Source organism: Chamaea fasciata, unplaced genomic scaffold (genome assembly GCF_029207755.1).
Source record: "Chamaea fasciata isolate MVZ Bird 193981 ecotype frontalis unplaced genomic scaffold, bChaFas1.0.hap1 SCAF_4, whole genome shotgun sequence".
Classification (NCBI taxonomy): Eukaryota; Metazoa; Chordata; class Aves; order Passeriformes; family Sylviidae; genus Chamaea; species Chamaea fasciata.
Window position 1 is genome coordinate 26975271 of NW_027094089.1, and position 11826 is coordinate 26987096.

Below are 11826 nucleotides of genomic sequence, written 5' to 3' on the forward strand. Positions count from 1 at the left end.
CTAATCCTTACTTCTTTTGCAGCATCAGTTGTACTCTGCACAGTGAGAAAGACCAGCAGAGTGAAGATCAGGTACAGGTGTCAGCCTGCAGAATGGTTTTCAGAGAACTCAGCTCTGTCCCTGTCTCTGCCCAGGCTCTATGCAATATAAGCCGTGTGAGATAAATCATTTATGTGCTCTCCATTTTGTGTAGGCTTGAGTTTAAAGCCAGGATTTACACTGAATAAAGTGCTGGGAATTCACAACTTTCACCAAAGGTTATGCATATTCTGCTTTGAATAAAAGAAATGCTTCAAAATGCAAAGCTGTCTGGAAAAAAAAAATCAGGTATTAATTTCTTTAGGTAGACCAGCACAAATTGGAGAACGTTTGTAATCCATTAGTGCAAAAGAGGAATAGTAAACCCAGATTGTATTCTTCGAATGTTGCAAATGTCAGTATAAACTACTTGAAATTAGGTTTTAGATATTGATTTATTTAGAAAAAATCCCTCCTGAGAAAATTAATATTTAGCCTTCAGAATGAGGTGTGAGTATTATTTAGGAAATAAGGAATGGGGCCACATGTAGAGTAGCGAGGATTCTCAGTGAGGTACTGTTCATTCCATGAATGGAATAATAAAAGCCTTTTCAGATGAATCCTAGAATGATCATGTCACTGGAGCATATTTTGGATGTATATTCACAGGAAAGCTGAATTAGGCACATGGGCTGACTTATTTCTGGCATTTCCTAAGGCTTGAGGTGCTGCTTTGTAATTCAGTAATTTCTCAGTGTAACACAGTGCAGTATAGTATGTGTTATACGTAGAAAAGTAAATTGTGTAGTATATGTAAGTAATGTAATTTTGGTATACTTCAGACTCATGCAGTTGGCAGCAAGGCTCAGGCATGCCCTGAGTTAATTTAAATACTAATTACTTTTAGATAAAGTAAAACTCTTATTTTCTAAAGTTAAAAGGCATCTCCTGGACTGACTGACTGATAGACTTGCCACTTGGCAACTCCTTTTAAAACTAAGCACTTAATTTGTTCCCACTTAGAAATCCATGGGATCTTTCTTTCTTTCTTTCTTTCTTTCTTTCTTTCTTTCTTTCTTTCTTTCTTTCTTTTTTTTTTTTTTTTTTTTTTTTTTTTTTTTTTTTTTTTTTGACTCCACTGGGAAGAATATCAGGCCCAGGGAGTTGAAATTACATCCCTCCATCAGCCCAAAAGTGTTCAGCCCAGCATATTCCTCTCCTCTGCTCATTTACAACTGAATCTAACATACAGAATTTTGAAGTTGCCTGTCAAAAAGCTATCCTGCAATTTTAATCAAAACCATCCCCTGTTCTGGGGAATATAACATTATCATTTGAAATGAAGAATGGTACTGCTTTTGGTATTAAAAGACATTTCCAAGGAGCATGAAAACCTTCTGTGAGAAGATAAAATCAGGCATTTTGAATTTCATCTTTTCTCTCTTGAGCATTTTAACTGGCATTAGCAACTATTTTTTTTTAATGGGGAAAATAATGCTGCACCAGAAGAACATCACATAAATATATAAAAAGTTTTAGAGCTAGGTGAGGCAGTACAAAGTTTTATTTGTAATGAGTTAAGGCAATTATATTTCTGTTGGTACACCCCATGCTATTTTTTAAGACAATCTCTTTGGAAAAAAAAAAATAAAACAAAAACGAGTCAGTTCTTTAATTAAAAATGAAGATGGTGAAATAATGGTGTAAGAGTATCCTCCCTTTAGTTTTTAGTCACTAGCCCTCAGGTGAGAGTTGCAGGAGACATTTAATTCCTTTGCTGTCCTTGAGGGGCACTTGGCTGGATTCCTGCCCTGCAGGAGGCTGCCATACCCATCACCTCCACCCCAGGTGCCTGGGGAAAGGGTCACAAACAGCAGCTCAGTTTCTCAGGCAATTTCTGGTTGCAAACATGTGAACAATGTTGCAAAACAGCACTTAGACAATGATAATTGTCAGAGTTCCCAGTGCCATCGTGGCAGGGTGCTGCCACATTCAGTATTTTTCATTTTGCTTTGCTGAGATAAATGTTGCAGGCAAGATGACTACCCCAATTTTTAAATCAAAAGAATTTAAGACCATGCTGCTAATTCAATTGTTGTGTCAAATCTGTGCCAGTGCTTACCGATCAAAGGGTAGATTTTATTTCATTTAATTGTAAGAAATATAGAATGTTTTACAGAACTTTAGTAAGTGTTGGGAAAACCTTGTTTGCTTACATCATGGTTCAGGATCTGTGGAGCAAGCTCATCAGAGGGAAGGTCCCTTCTGTCAGTGTGGTAACAGGTCTGCTTTGTGCCCGTGGATAGCTGCTGTGCAGAACCAGTCTATCCAAAAGAATAATGCAAACCACACTGAATGTGCTAATGAAGAATTGCTAGTTGGTAAGAAAAGCATGCCTTCTCAAGCTCAATTAACCTTATCTGGCAGAGTCTTTAATTTCAAACACATAGCGTATGCAGTTTCTTTTCTTTTCCTTGCTGCTGTCTCTGTGGGAGTCACTTGTGAATAAGCATAGGCAGTTGCTCTCAGACAGCTTGGACTGTTCCATAAGCAACATCCATTCAGAAGCTGTAGCTGAAAGGCAGCTGTATCTCTGCTTCAGGGTAAATAGTGTGGCAAGGTGCCTTTAAGCTCTGTTTTGAGTGACATGAAAGTCAGATGTAAAAATGAAGCTTTCATGATACATGTTAAACCCTGCACAAGAATATGGCCAGTGCATCATCCTGAAGTGGTGAGCAGCTCAATGGTGAGCTTGTACTATTCTACCAGTCTTTTTTCCCAAGTGGTTGTCAGCAACAGCACTTCAGTCTCTCAGTGTCTCAAATACATAAGTTTCTGGACTCTGCTGTCCATACTCCCCCAGCACATGCAGTGGCAAGGAAATGTGTCTCAGTTCAAAAACTGGTTGCTCACACTTTGAACCACAGTTAAGGAGCATATTTGGTTGAAGGAGTTGAGCAATATGAATCCCTGTGCCTGGGAGGGGGGAGGAAAGAATTTTAACTGCTCACAGTAGTAACCGAATAAAGGGCAGACTCTGCACCTTGTAACATTGCTCAGTGTATCAGTGTGGTAAGTAAAGCTTGTCTGGAACCTGTTAGGGCAGGAAGATGAGAAAGAAGGGGGAAGTAATCGCCTCTTTCCTCCTAGTCCAAGTCCAGACTGTGGAGCTGTTTGTTGACAAACAGAGAGAAGCTGAAAGATGCTGCAAGTTTCCCTTTGGATCATTCTGAATTGTGAATGCCCAATGGGTGAAGTATCCTGCAGAAGGCAGTTGTGACTATTTTCTCTTTAGAATCATTATTGCTTGGTCCAAAATACAGGAGCAGCCCCACCAGGAGGAACCTCGGGGAGTAAATGCTCAAAGGGTTTCAAGGTCATCTCACAACCTCCCTTGCATTCTTCTGCACTTGGAGACAACAAGGAAAGGACAAGACTTAGCTCACATTTATCAAAGATGCTTGTTCCTGAGACATATGTTCATAAATCTCTGAGGCCAAAGGAGCTGGGAATCCCTTACATATGGGTGAAACTATTTCACTGCTATCCAGGACGTTGTGCAGGCGGCAGTGATATTCACACTGGCATCAGTGAGGGCTCAGCATTACCTTGTTCCTTAGCAGGACACACTGTAGGTTCCCACCTCCCAAAGAGTACTCTGGGACATTAGACCCCAGGCTATAAAAATTTCCATTTGAAGCTGTACAGGAAGGACATAAGCTCTCAAGGGGCTGTGTGCTCATGACCCTAGTGCTCATTCCATCCACTTTATTCCATTTCTATATGTTCTTTTACTTCTTCCCCGGGGAGATGTGTACGCAAATTGTTCGGGGAGTCAAGTCACCTGATACTGAGATCCTGTCCATGAGCCCGGCACCTTTAGCTAGGTTTACTGGATCTGCATTCCTTATGGGCCATAAAACAGTTATCTGCTTGGATAGTCAGGGAATTTAATTCAAAATCGACTTAAAATAGACTAGCTAAACCACGTTAAAACCTTATGTTCATGTGCTCATTCAGGATTCATGCTATTTCCATTTAGCCTTATTTACTCACGTACTAAAAAAAGTAAATCAAATTAGGCTTAATACTGAACAAGAATGTCCAGTGTTTGCATAGGGGGTTATGCAGCTCTAATACCTAAATTCCCATATGTAGCTGACACATGCAAACTAGTCTGAAATTTCTTGCACAGAAAGATGCCAAATAATTTCCTGTATATTCTAAAATTTATACAAAATCTGAACAACTTTTCTCATTCCTAGCATCTTTTCTAAACTGGGATTAGAGGCTAACACTGCTCTACTACAGGTCAGATTCCCAGTAGGAGCTACAGCTGCCTATCCACAGGAATCCCAAACCCAGAAAAGGCAGGATGAGAAAAGGCTTTTCAAGCCTACATGGTTCTCAGTGTTGCTGCAATTCACCCCCTCATGTGCAAGGAGCAACTTGCCTTCTGCCCTTCACACCATACCATGCCATCCTTCTGCTAACTACCCTCTGCTGGGCCATACTCCCACAGATCAGTCACTGTCCTGCTCGAGGGAGGAACAAGCATAACAAAGCAAAACAGGCAAAAACGGGTTGATAAAATTAAACTGTCGAGCGGAGTCTGTGATCTGTAGCAATTGGCAATATTATCTACAGATTTACGTGTAGAGGTGACTCAAAGTTTTTCTTATTATTGGTGCATCAGGCATGTTCCATCTGAAACAACTCTAATTTTGTATAAACTTACTATACATGTAGTCTTTCTACATTGAGTCTTTACTCCAGTTGGGCTGGCTGCATTCTTAGAACTTGTATTAAAAATTTATGAAAACTTTTGACAAAATTTTACCTGTCAGATACTTTTTTCTCTTGTGAACAGCTGTCACTGAAATATTCTTTCAGTGGTTAATTTAAACTGTTTCTGGCTCATTTTAAATTCTTGCTCAAATGTTTGTAATTTCATAGTCTGACAGTGAGCAGAAACTAATCTCTATCAGGGGGGAGATAATGTAATTGAGCTTTTCCTATCTCAGAGTCGTGATGAACAACACTAAGGAGCCCAAAGCAGAGGTATGTCCCAGAGTGTAGAGAAGCCAACATATGAGCTGCTGTCATGAGCTGCAGAACAAGAATGTTTGGAGCTACATTCAAGGAGGCATCTAATTCTCACATTATATATTTAAAATACTTTCATCAGCCACCACTCAATCCTGAAAGTGCCTAATTCCATAACTACTTATATGTTTATGTTTTGGAACTGATGCAATGCAGGTGGACTTTGCATCTCCCTCAAGGTTGCTCAGGTCTTTGTGAGGTCAAATACCTCATTGCTTAAGGTGCATGTAAAATCCATCAGCACGGATTTACTGGACCTTGCTCTACCTGAGTTTCTTAGAGTTGTCATGGTATTGCTAGAGGTCACCTGAAGGAGAGCAAGGTCTAGATTATGCATCTTCCCCCTAAGTGCAGTGTCCAGAAACTGAAACCCCAAACTGTGTTCATTTTCTTGTGATTGATCCTGCAGGCTTTTCTCTGGTAGGAGAGGTCATGGTTCCAGAGGGCTGAATCCCAACACGTACATGGCGAGGGTGAGACCCAACCCTTACCAGCTAAGCTGAGAGCCTCTCTCTGGGAATTCAGAGTGCAAAGTGCATTTGAACTTACACTTATCTGGAAATGCTGGCTATTTGTTTTGCTTTAAATAATCTTTCACAGAATTACAGATTTATTAGGGTTGGAAGGGACATCAGGAGATCATCCTGTTCAACCCCCTGCCGAGGCAGCGTCACCAAGAGAAGTGACACAAGAACACATCCAGTTAGGTTTTAAATGTCTCCAGCCAGGGACACTCCATTAGTTCCCTGGGCAGCCTGCTCCAGTGTCACTCTCAATGTAGAGAAGCTTTCTTCATATTGAGGTGGAACTTCTGGTGTTTTAGTTCTTGGCCATTGCTCCATGTCCTGTCACTGAGCACCACCAAAAAGAATCTGGCACCATACTCTCAGTGCTTGCATTTGAGATGTTTATGTGCATTTATAGTCTTAGATAAATTTATGTGCATCTCAGTCTTCTCTTTTCCAAATAGTCCCAGCTCCCCCAGTCTCATAACCAGATGCTCCAGACTCCTCATCATCTTTGTGGTCCTTTGCTGGACCCTCTCCATTAGCTCCTTGTCAGCTACTGAGAAGCCCAGAACTGGACTCTGCAGATGGGGCCTCACCGGGGCCAAGGAGAGGGGCAGCATCATCTCCCATAACCTGCTGGCCACACACATCCAGATGTACCCCAGGATCCCACAGGGCTTCCTGGCCACGAGGACACACAGCCTTGACACAGCTGGATCATTGTCAACCTGTCACCCACCAGGACTCCCAGGTCCTTCTCCACAGAGCTGCCCTTTAGTAGGGCCACCCCAGACTGAGCTGATTTTTGGGGTTTTTCCTCCCCAGGTACAGGACCCTGCACTTGCCCTTACTGAATCTCCTTAGGGTTCTCTCCACCCAGCTCTCCAGCCTATTTGGTCCCACTGAATGGTCCTGTGTAATAAAATAGCCCATATTTCATGTATGAATTCTGGTGATCCTGCATGGTGCTAGCTCAGGCAGTAAGCACTTCTGAAACCAGTGACAAGGTTTTGAGTGTCACAATTACTATGAAATGAGGCTGAATTAGGGTCAACCACAAACTGCAACACAGTTTTTCTCACCTTCTTCAAGATATGTATTTTTAACCTGGTAGAAGGTTAATTATCAGCATATTTTGAAGTGGACTCTATGCCTGTGTCAGTGCTTGCTGATATGGGTGTCACTGAACAGTAGCAGGTATCTACTTTGGGTTTGGAAGAAAATAAATTATAACAAACACACTTGCTCAGTTCTTGCACATTTATTTATCAACATATATAAGGAAACTGGCATTCTTTAATAAAATGAAAATATTCAAATCCTGGGAATCCTGTTGACAGCAGTATCTTCCAGCTATGATTTGTTGGATAATTATTGCCCACACTGATTGTAGGCAGCAGATGCCTACTTTTTCATTACTGACACACCCCTGGGGAAAAAAAAAAAAAGCAAACCACAAACCCCCCCCGCCCCAAAAAAAAAACCAAACCAACAAACCCCAAAAACCTGCAAAACACACAAAGAAACAAGCAGACATTTAAATAAGTCTGTAACACGCTGATGCATCTCTCCACTCAGGTTATAATTTCATGAGTTAACTAGAATGATATATATGTCAATATATCTATACCCGCTGTTCAGTGCTGAGTATTTAGGTTGTTTTGTCATTCTCTTCTGCTAATTGTTTTGTGATTCACAGGCTTTGAAGTAGTGCATTTTCTCTGTTATTGTACAAGCTGGAAGAGTGCCAAAAGCATATTAGCTCATCAGCCAGCCATTTGTACCTGCTGCTCACTGTCTGCTATTGCTAAATATATGCTAATGATGCTACCTGAGCCTAGGGATGAATTTGTAAATTGTGCTCATGGCAGCGAAATGAATGCTACTTAGAAAGGTGACAAAAAAAGCAGCTGCTTTTCGTTGAGATGAATCACCGCACTATATATTACTCTAGGGTAATAAATTATATTTTCAGTCTTGAATTATTTTTTTGGAAATGTGATTATAGGGCAACTGTAGCATGTGAGAAACCTTTTAAAGTCTCGGAAGGTGGAATAAAGAGACAAAAATAGATTATTTTTTTTAGTGAACTGATGTTTAAATACAAACGAATATGTTACAATGTGAGTTTTTTAGAGGTCTTTTCACATATTGTGTTGTGATTAAAAAACTGCAGCCTTTTAACATTTTATAAGGGTTTTTTTTTCCTTTATGTTACTTTTCAACAACAGTGTGCAATGTTCGGCATGTCTGAACTACTTATATATAAAATATATCAAAAGCAATGGAATAATATGAGAGCAAATCAAGCTAATTTGAAATTCCGATGTACTGTAAAATAATGCAGCCTTTGTTAACTATGTTTGGTATGAAAGAAAAATTTAGGCCAGCTGTAAGTACAGCTGGAGTTGGAATTGTTTTAACATTTTTGAAAGATTATTAAGACATGTAAACGACTCTCTGAAAACTTGGGTTCCACATTTGACAAAGATGCAGAGAGATAGAGGTGGGGATAATTTTGGAAAGCACTGCAGTTCCTCTTTCTTTACTGTTTTTCTAGTGCTAGGACAGGACATGCCAGTGCCTCCCCAAGTGCCTTTTCATGCCCTATCCTATCCTCTCAAAGTAAAACAGGAACAGAAGAGGTGAAGAGAATCAGCCAGACACACAGCTCTAGTTCTTAAACCCTGTTCACATGAAGTGTCCTAAACATGCTGGATCAGTCAAACTGATGAGACAATCTGGGAAAAAAACAAAGTCTTAATAATTTCCAAATAAGTCATAGAATTTTCTTTCATATCCTAAACCACTGGAAATAGAAACTTTTGAATTTGTCCTTGCTAAGGATGAAACAACATGAAAGAACTTATTTCTAATAATATTTATATTTTATATTTAATCTTTAAAAATATTTCTATTTAGCCACAATGAAATATTTATCAAAAACCAATGGCCAAAAATATGCAGGAAATGTGATTGAGAAATACAAAAAAAATCTAAAGCAGTAAACTCAGGACACCAGGTATTTCATACCCACAAACATCCCAGACCATGACAGCAGCACAGTGGCAGGAATCATCTTAACCCACAGCCATTCTGGCAATAGGAACTCTGCTTAACCTCTTATAGACAGCACTGAAATTCACCACATGGGTTTTCACAGAATCACAGAGTATCTTGAGTTGGAAGGAACCCACAAGATCATCAAGTCCAACTCCTGGCCCTGCACAGCACCATCCCCAAGAGTCAGACCCTGTGCCCAAGAGCATTGTCCAAATATTGCATGAGCTCCGTCAAGTTTGGTACTGTGACCATTCTCTGGGGAGCCTGTGCCAGTGCCCAGCCACCCTCTGCTCTGGGGGAAGAACCTTTTCCTAATAACCAACCTAAACCTCCCCAGACACAGCTTCAGGCCATTCCCTCAGGTCCTGTCACTGGTCGCCACAGAGCAGAGATCAGTGCCTGCCCCTGCTCTTCCCCTCACAAGGAAGTTGTGACTGCACTGAGGTGTCCCTTCAGACTCCTCCGGGCTGAACAGACCAAGTGTCTTCAGCTACTCTTACACCTTAGCAGCTTTAAAAGAAAACCCAAGCTTTCCCAGTCCCCGTACGTACATCATGGCTGGACAATGACTGTGAAATGTTTTGACTTTTTCGAGTGTGTTGCTTTTAGAGTGAATATGGAAACCTAAATATCTCCAGAGACGCCACCTCTCTGCTGTGTAACCCTGTGGCCCTGCAGTGAAGTACTGCCTTCCAGCAAGAACCCATGAGCTCTGCAGGGGCTTTCCAAGGCCTCAGGACTGAGACTCCTCAGGTTTGCTGCCTGAATACCTCCTGACTTGCCTGCAGCTCTGTTTAGCTTTGTTTAGCCTCCAGTTACCCAGGTGCCTATGGCTAATTCCCTCTATTTCTGTTTATCCTTGGATGTTACAATCATGGTTTTATATAGCTGGCAGTAGCAAGTGGTGGTGCTGCATTAAATGAGATGTTTAAGACTCTGACACACCATATAGAACAAAGAAATAGAGGTGTGCTATGACAGCAGAGCATTTGAGAAGTGGAGATACAGAGTGCATCACAGAGGCTTAGGGAGATGGAACAGTAAGGGATGGGCCACAGGCTTGGCACTGGAGACTCATCAGCTGTCAATTTTAGAAATATGGATCCCAATCTGGACTAATCTAATTTTACAGCTAACAAATGGAACAAGGAATTAATACCTAACACACATAAATAATACTATATGTAGTAAATACATTTGTAAAATGAAGCCATAGACCAGGAAAGCAAAAGAAAGGTATAAAACTTCTTTGGAAAACATTTTTTAAAAACCCTTATCCCAAGGGCCTATTGGGAAGGAAGAAGAATGCAATGCACATTCGTCACAGTGAGTGACTTCAGGAGCTCTGGTTGATGCTGTTATCCTCTTCAGTTGGTCCAGACTTCCTGAAGGTCAAGAGGAAAGTGGAAGGGTGGGCATATATCCAAGAAAAGGTGTAGAAAATATTAAATATATGCATGACAATTTTATAATTGCTATGGTTGATACTTTTACTGTACAGAAGTGCTCTAACTGCATTCCTGATCTCTCTTCTCCTGCAATAACAACATCTACATTCTTGAATTTTAGATTAATTAATGAGCCTTGAAGTAGACCATTACAATTTTTGTTGCAGTAACAATAAATTCTTGGCTTTATATATGTGTCATGCTTTCTCTTAGTCCGCAAAGAAGATTTTGAGCATAATGGTGGATTCTTTCCTGGACAGAAGGTGAAGAAATGTTTATTGGTGACTTGGGAGTGCCTAAGACAAGGTAGGCCAGTGCTCTGAGCCCATTGCCCAGTACTGACACTGACTACATGGCTACACTGGAGCTAATACCCTTTAAAAGTGATTTGCCAGGTCATGTTTTCAGTTTGTAAATTCTTTTGCAGACACTGTTTCCTGAAGAAACAACATGTTTCCAGTCAAGAGCCCCTCTGGAAAGTCACAGTTGTTGCCCAGTTTGGGTGAGCCCCCCACTCTTGCTGAGTTCTTCCTGTCCCATTTCTGGCCCAAGTCTGTGCCCTGGTCCATCTGCGTCATCCCTAACACTGACCATCAACCCTGGCCCATATCAGAGTAAAAGTCATAGGAGAAAAGGACAAATTTAACTTCAATCATTTTGGGAGAAAAGCAGGCATGATAATAACCATGTCAATCCCTGTCTGTGGGAATGGGAGGGCAGAGATTTAACAGCCATGGGAGACACCTGTCCTTGATCTCAGAGAGCAACGTGTTTTGTCTTTTCCCTGCCTCAAGAGCTGTTACCCACAACAGTAACTCAAGATAAAAATACAACTTCCTTACCAGTAAAGGGACCATGCTGAAGTCATGTTAGGGTCACCAAAAGGAAATTGTGACTATGTCTAAAAGACTTGCACCTCCATTTCTGGAAATGATGTGTTTGTATATTAAACTGAGATTAACTGTGAAAAACACTACTGTGGAGCCATAAGCATCAGAGGACCAGGGAACAGCTTGAAATGTCAGGGAACAGTGGAAAAATCCTTACAGTTTTGGCTGAAGGAGATGGATGTGGGAAGAGTGGTTGTAATTACAGATACCATCTGATGGTAGTTTTACCAGGAAATAACTGTATATTTATATTTTTAAAGGCAGGCTTCCAGCCTAATAATACTATTCTTGCTTTCTGCTGAGAGTTGCTGTGCCTGTGAGAGACCCACACACTGAGCAGCCTACCATAAAGGAGGAACTGTGCTACCGTGCAGAACTGAGAGCTTTACTAAAATGGATAAACTCAGATTGCTGTAGGCACGGGGAAACAAGCACGCACAGATGTTAGCAGGCACAGAATAAGGTTGCAATGGAATAAGCCTTCATTTTATACTGCTTTTTCTATTGTCTGAAATATCAGGACCATGATTTCAATTTATGAATGCCTGTGTAGTTACACACACATCCATACATTCACATTCATTCTCTGTACTTTGAAAATACCTACTTATGCAAAATAAACTCTTGTGCATAATAATTATCACCAGAAGATGCACTATTCTGATAACTGACTGCTCACAATGAAATGTCCTGCAGCATATCCACTGCATAAATTTTCTATTTGTTTCCCTTCAAGTACACACAGTTTAAATCCTGTACTGATTTACAGTTTCCTAGATTCAGAAGTTAATT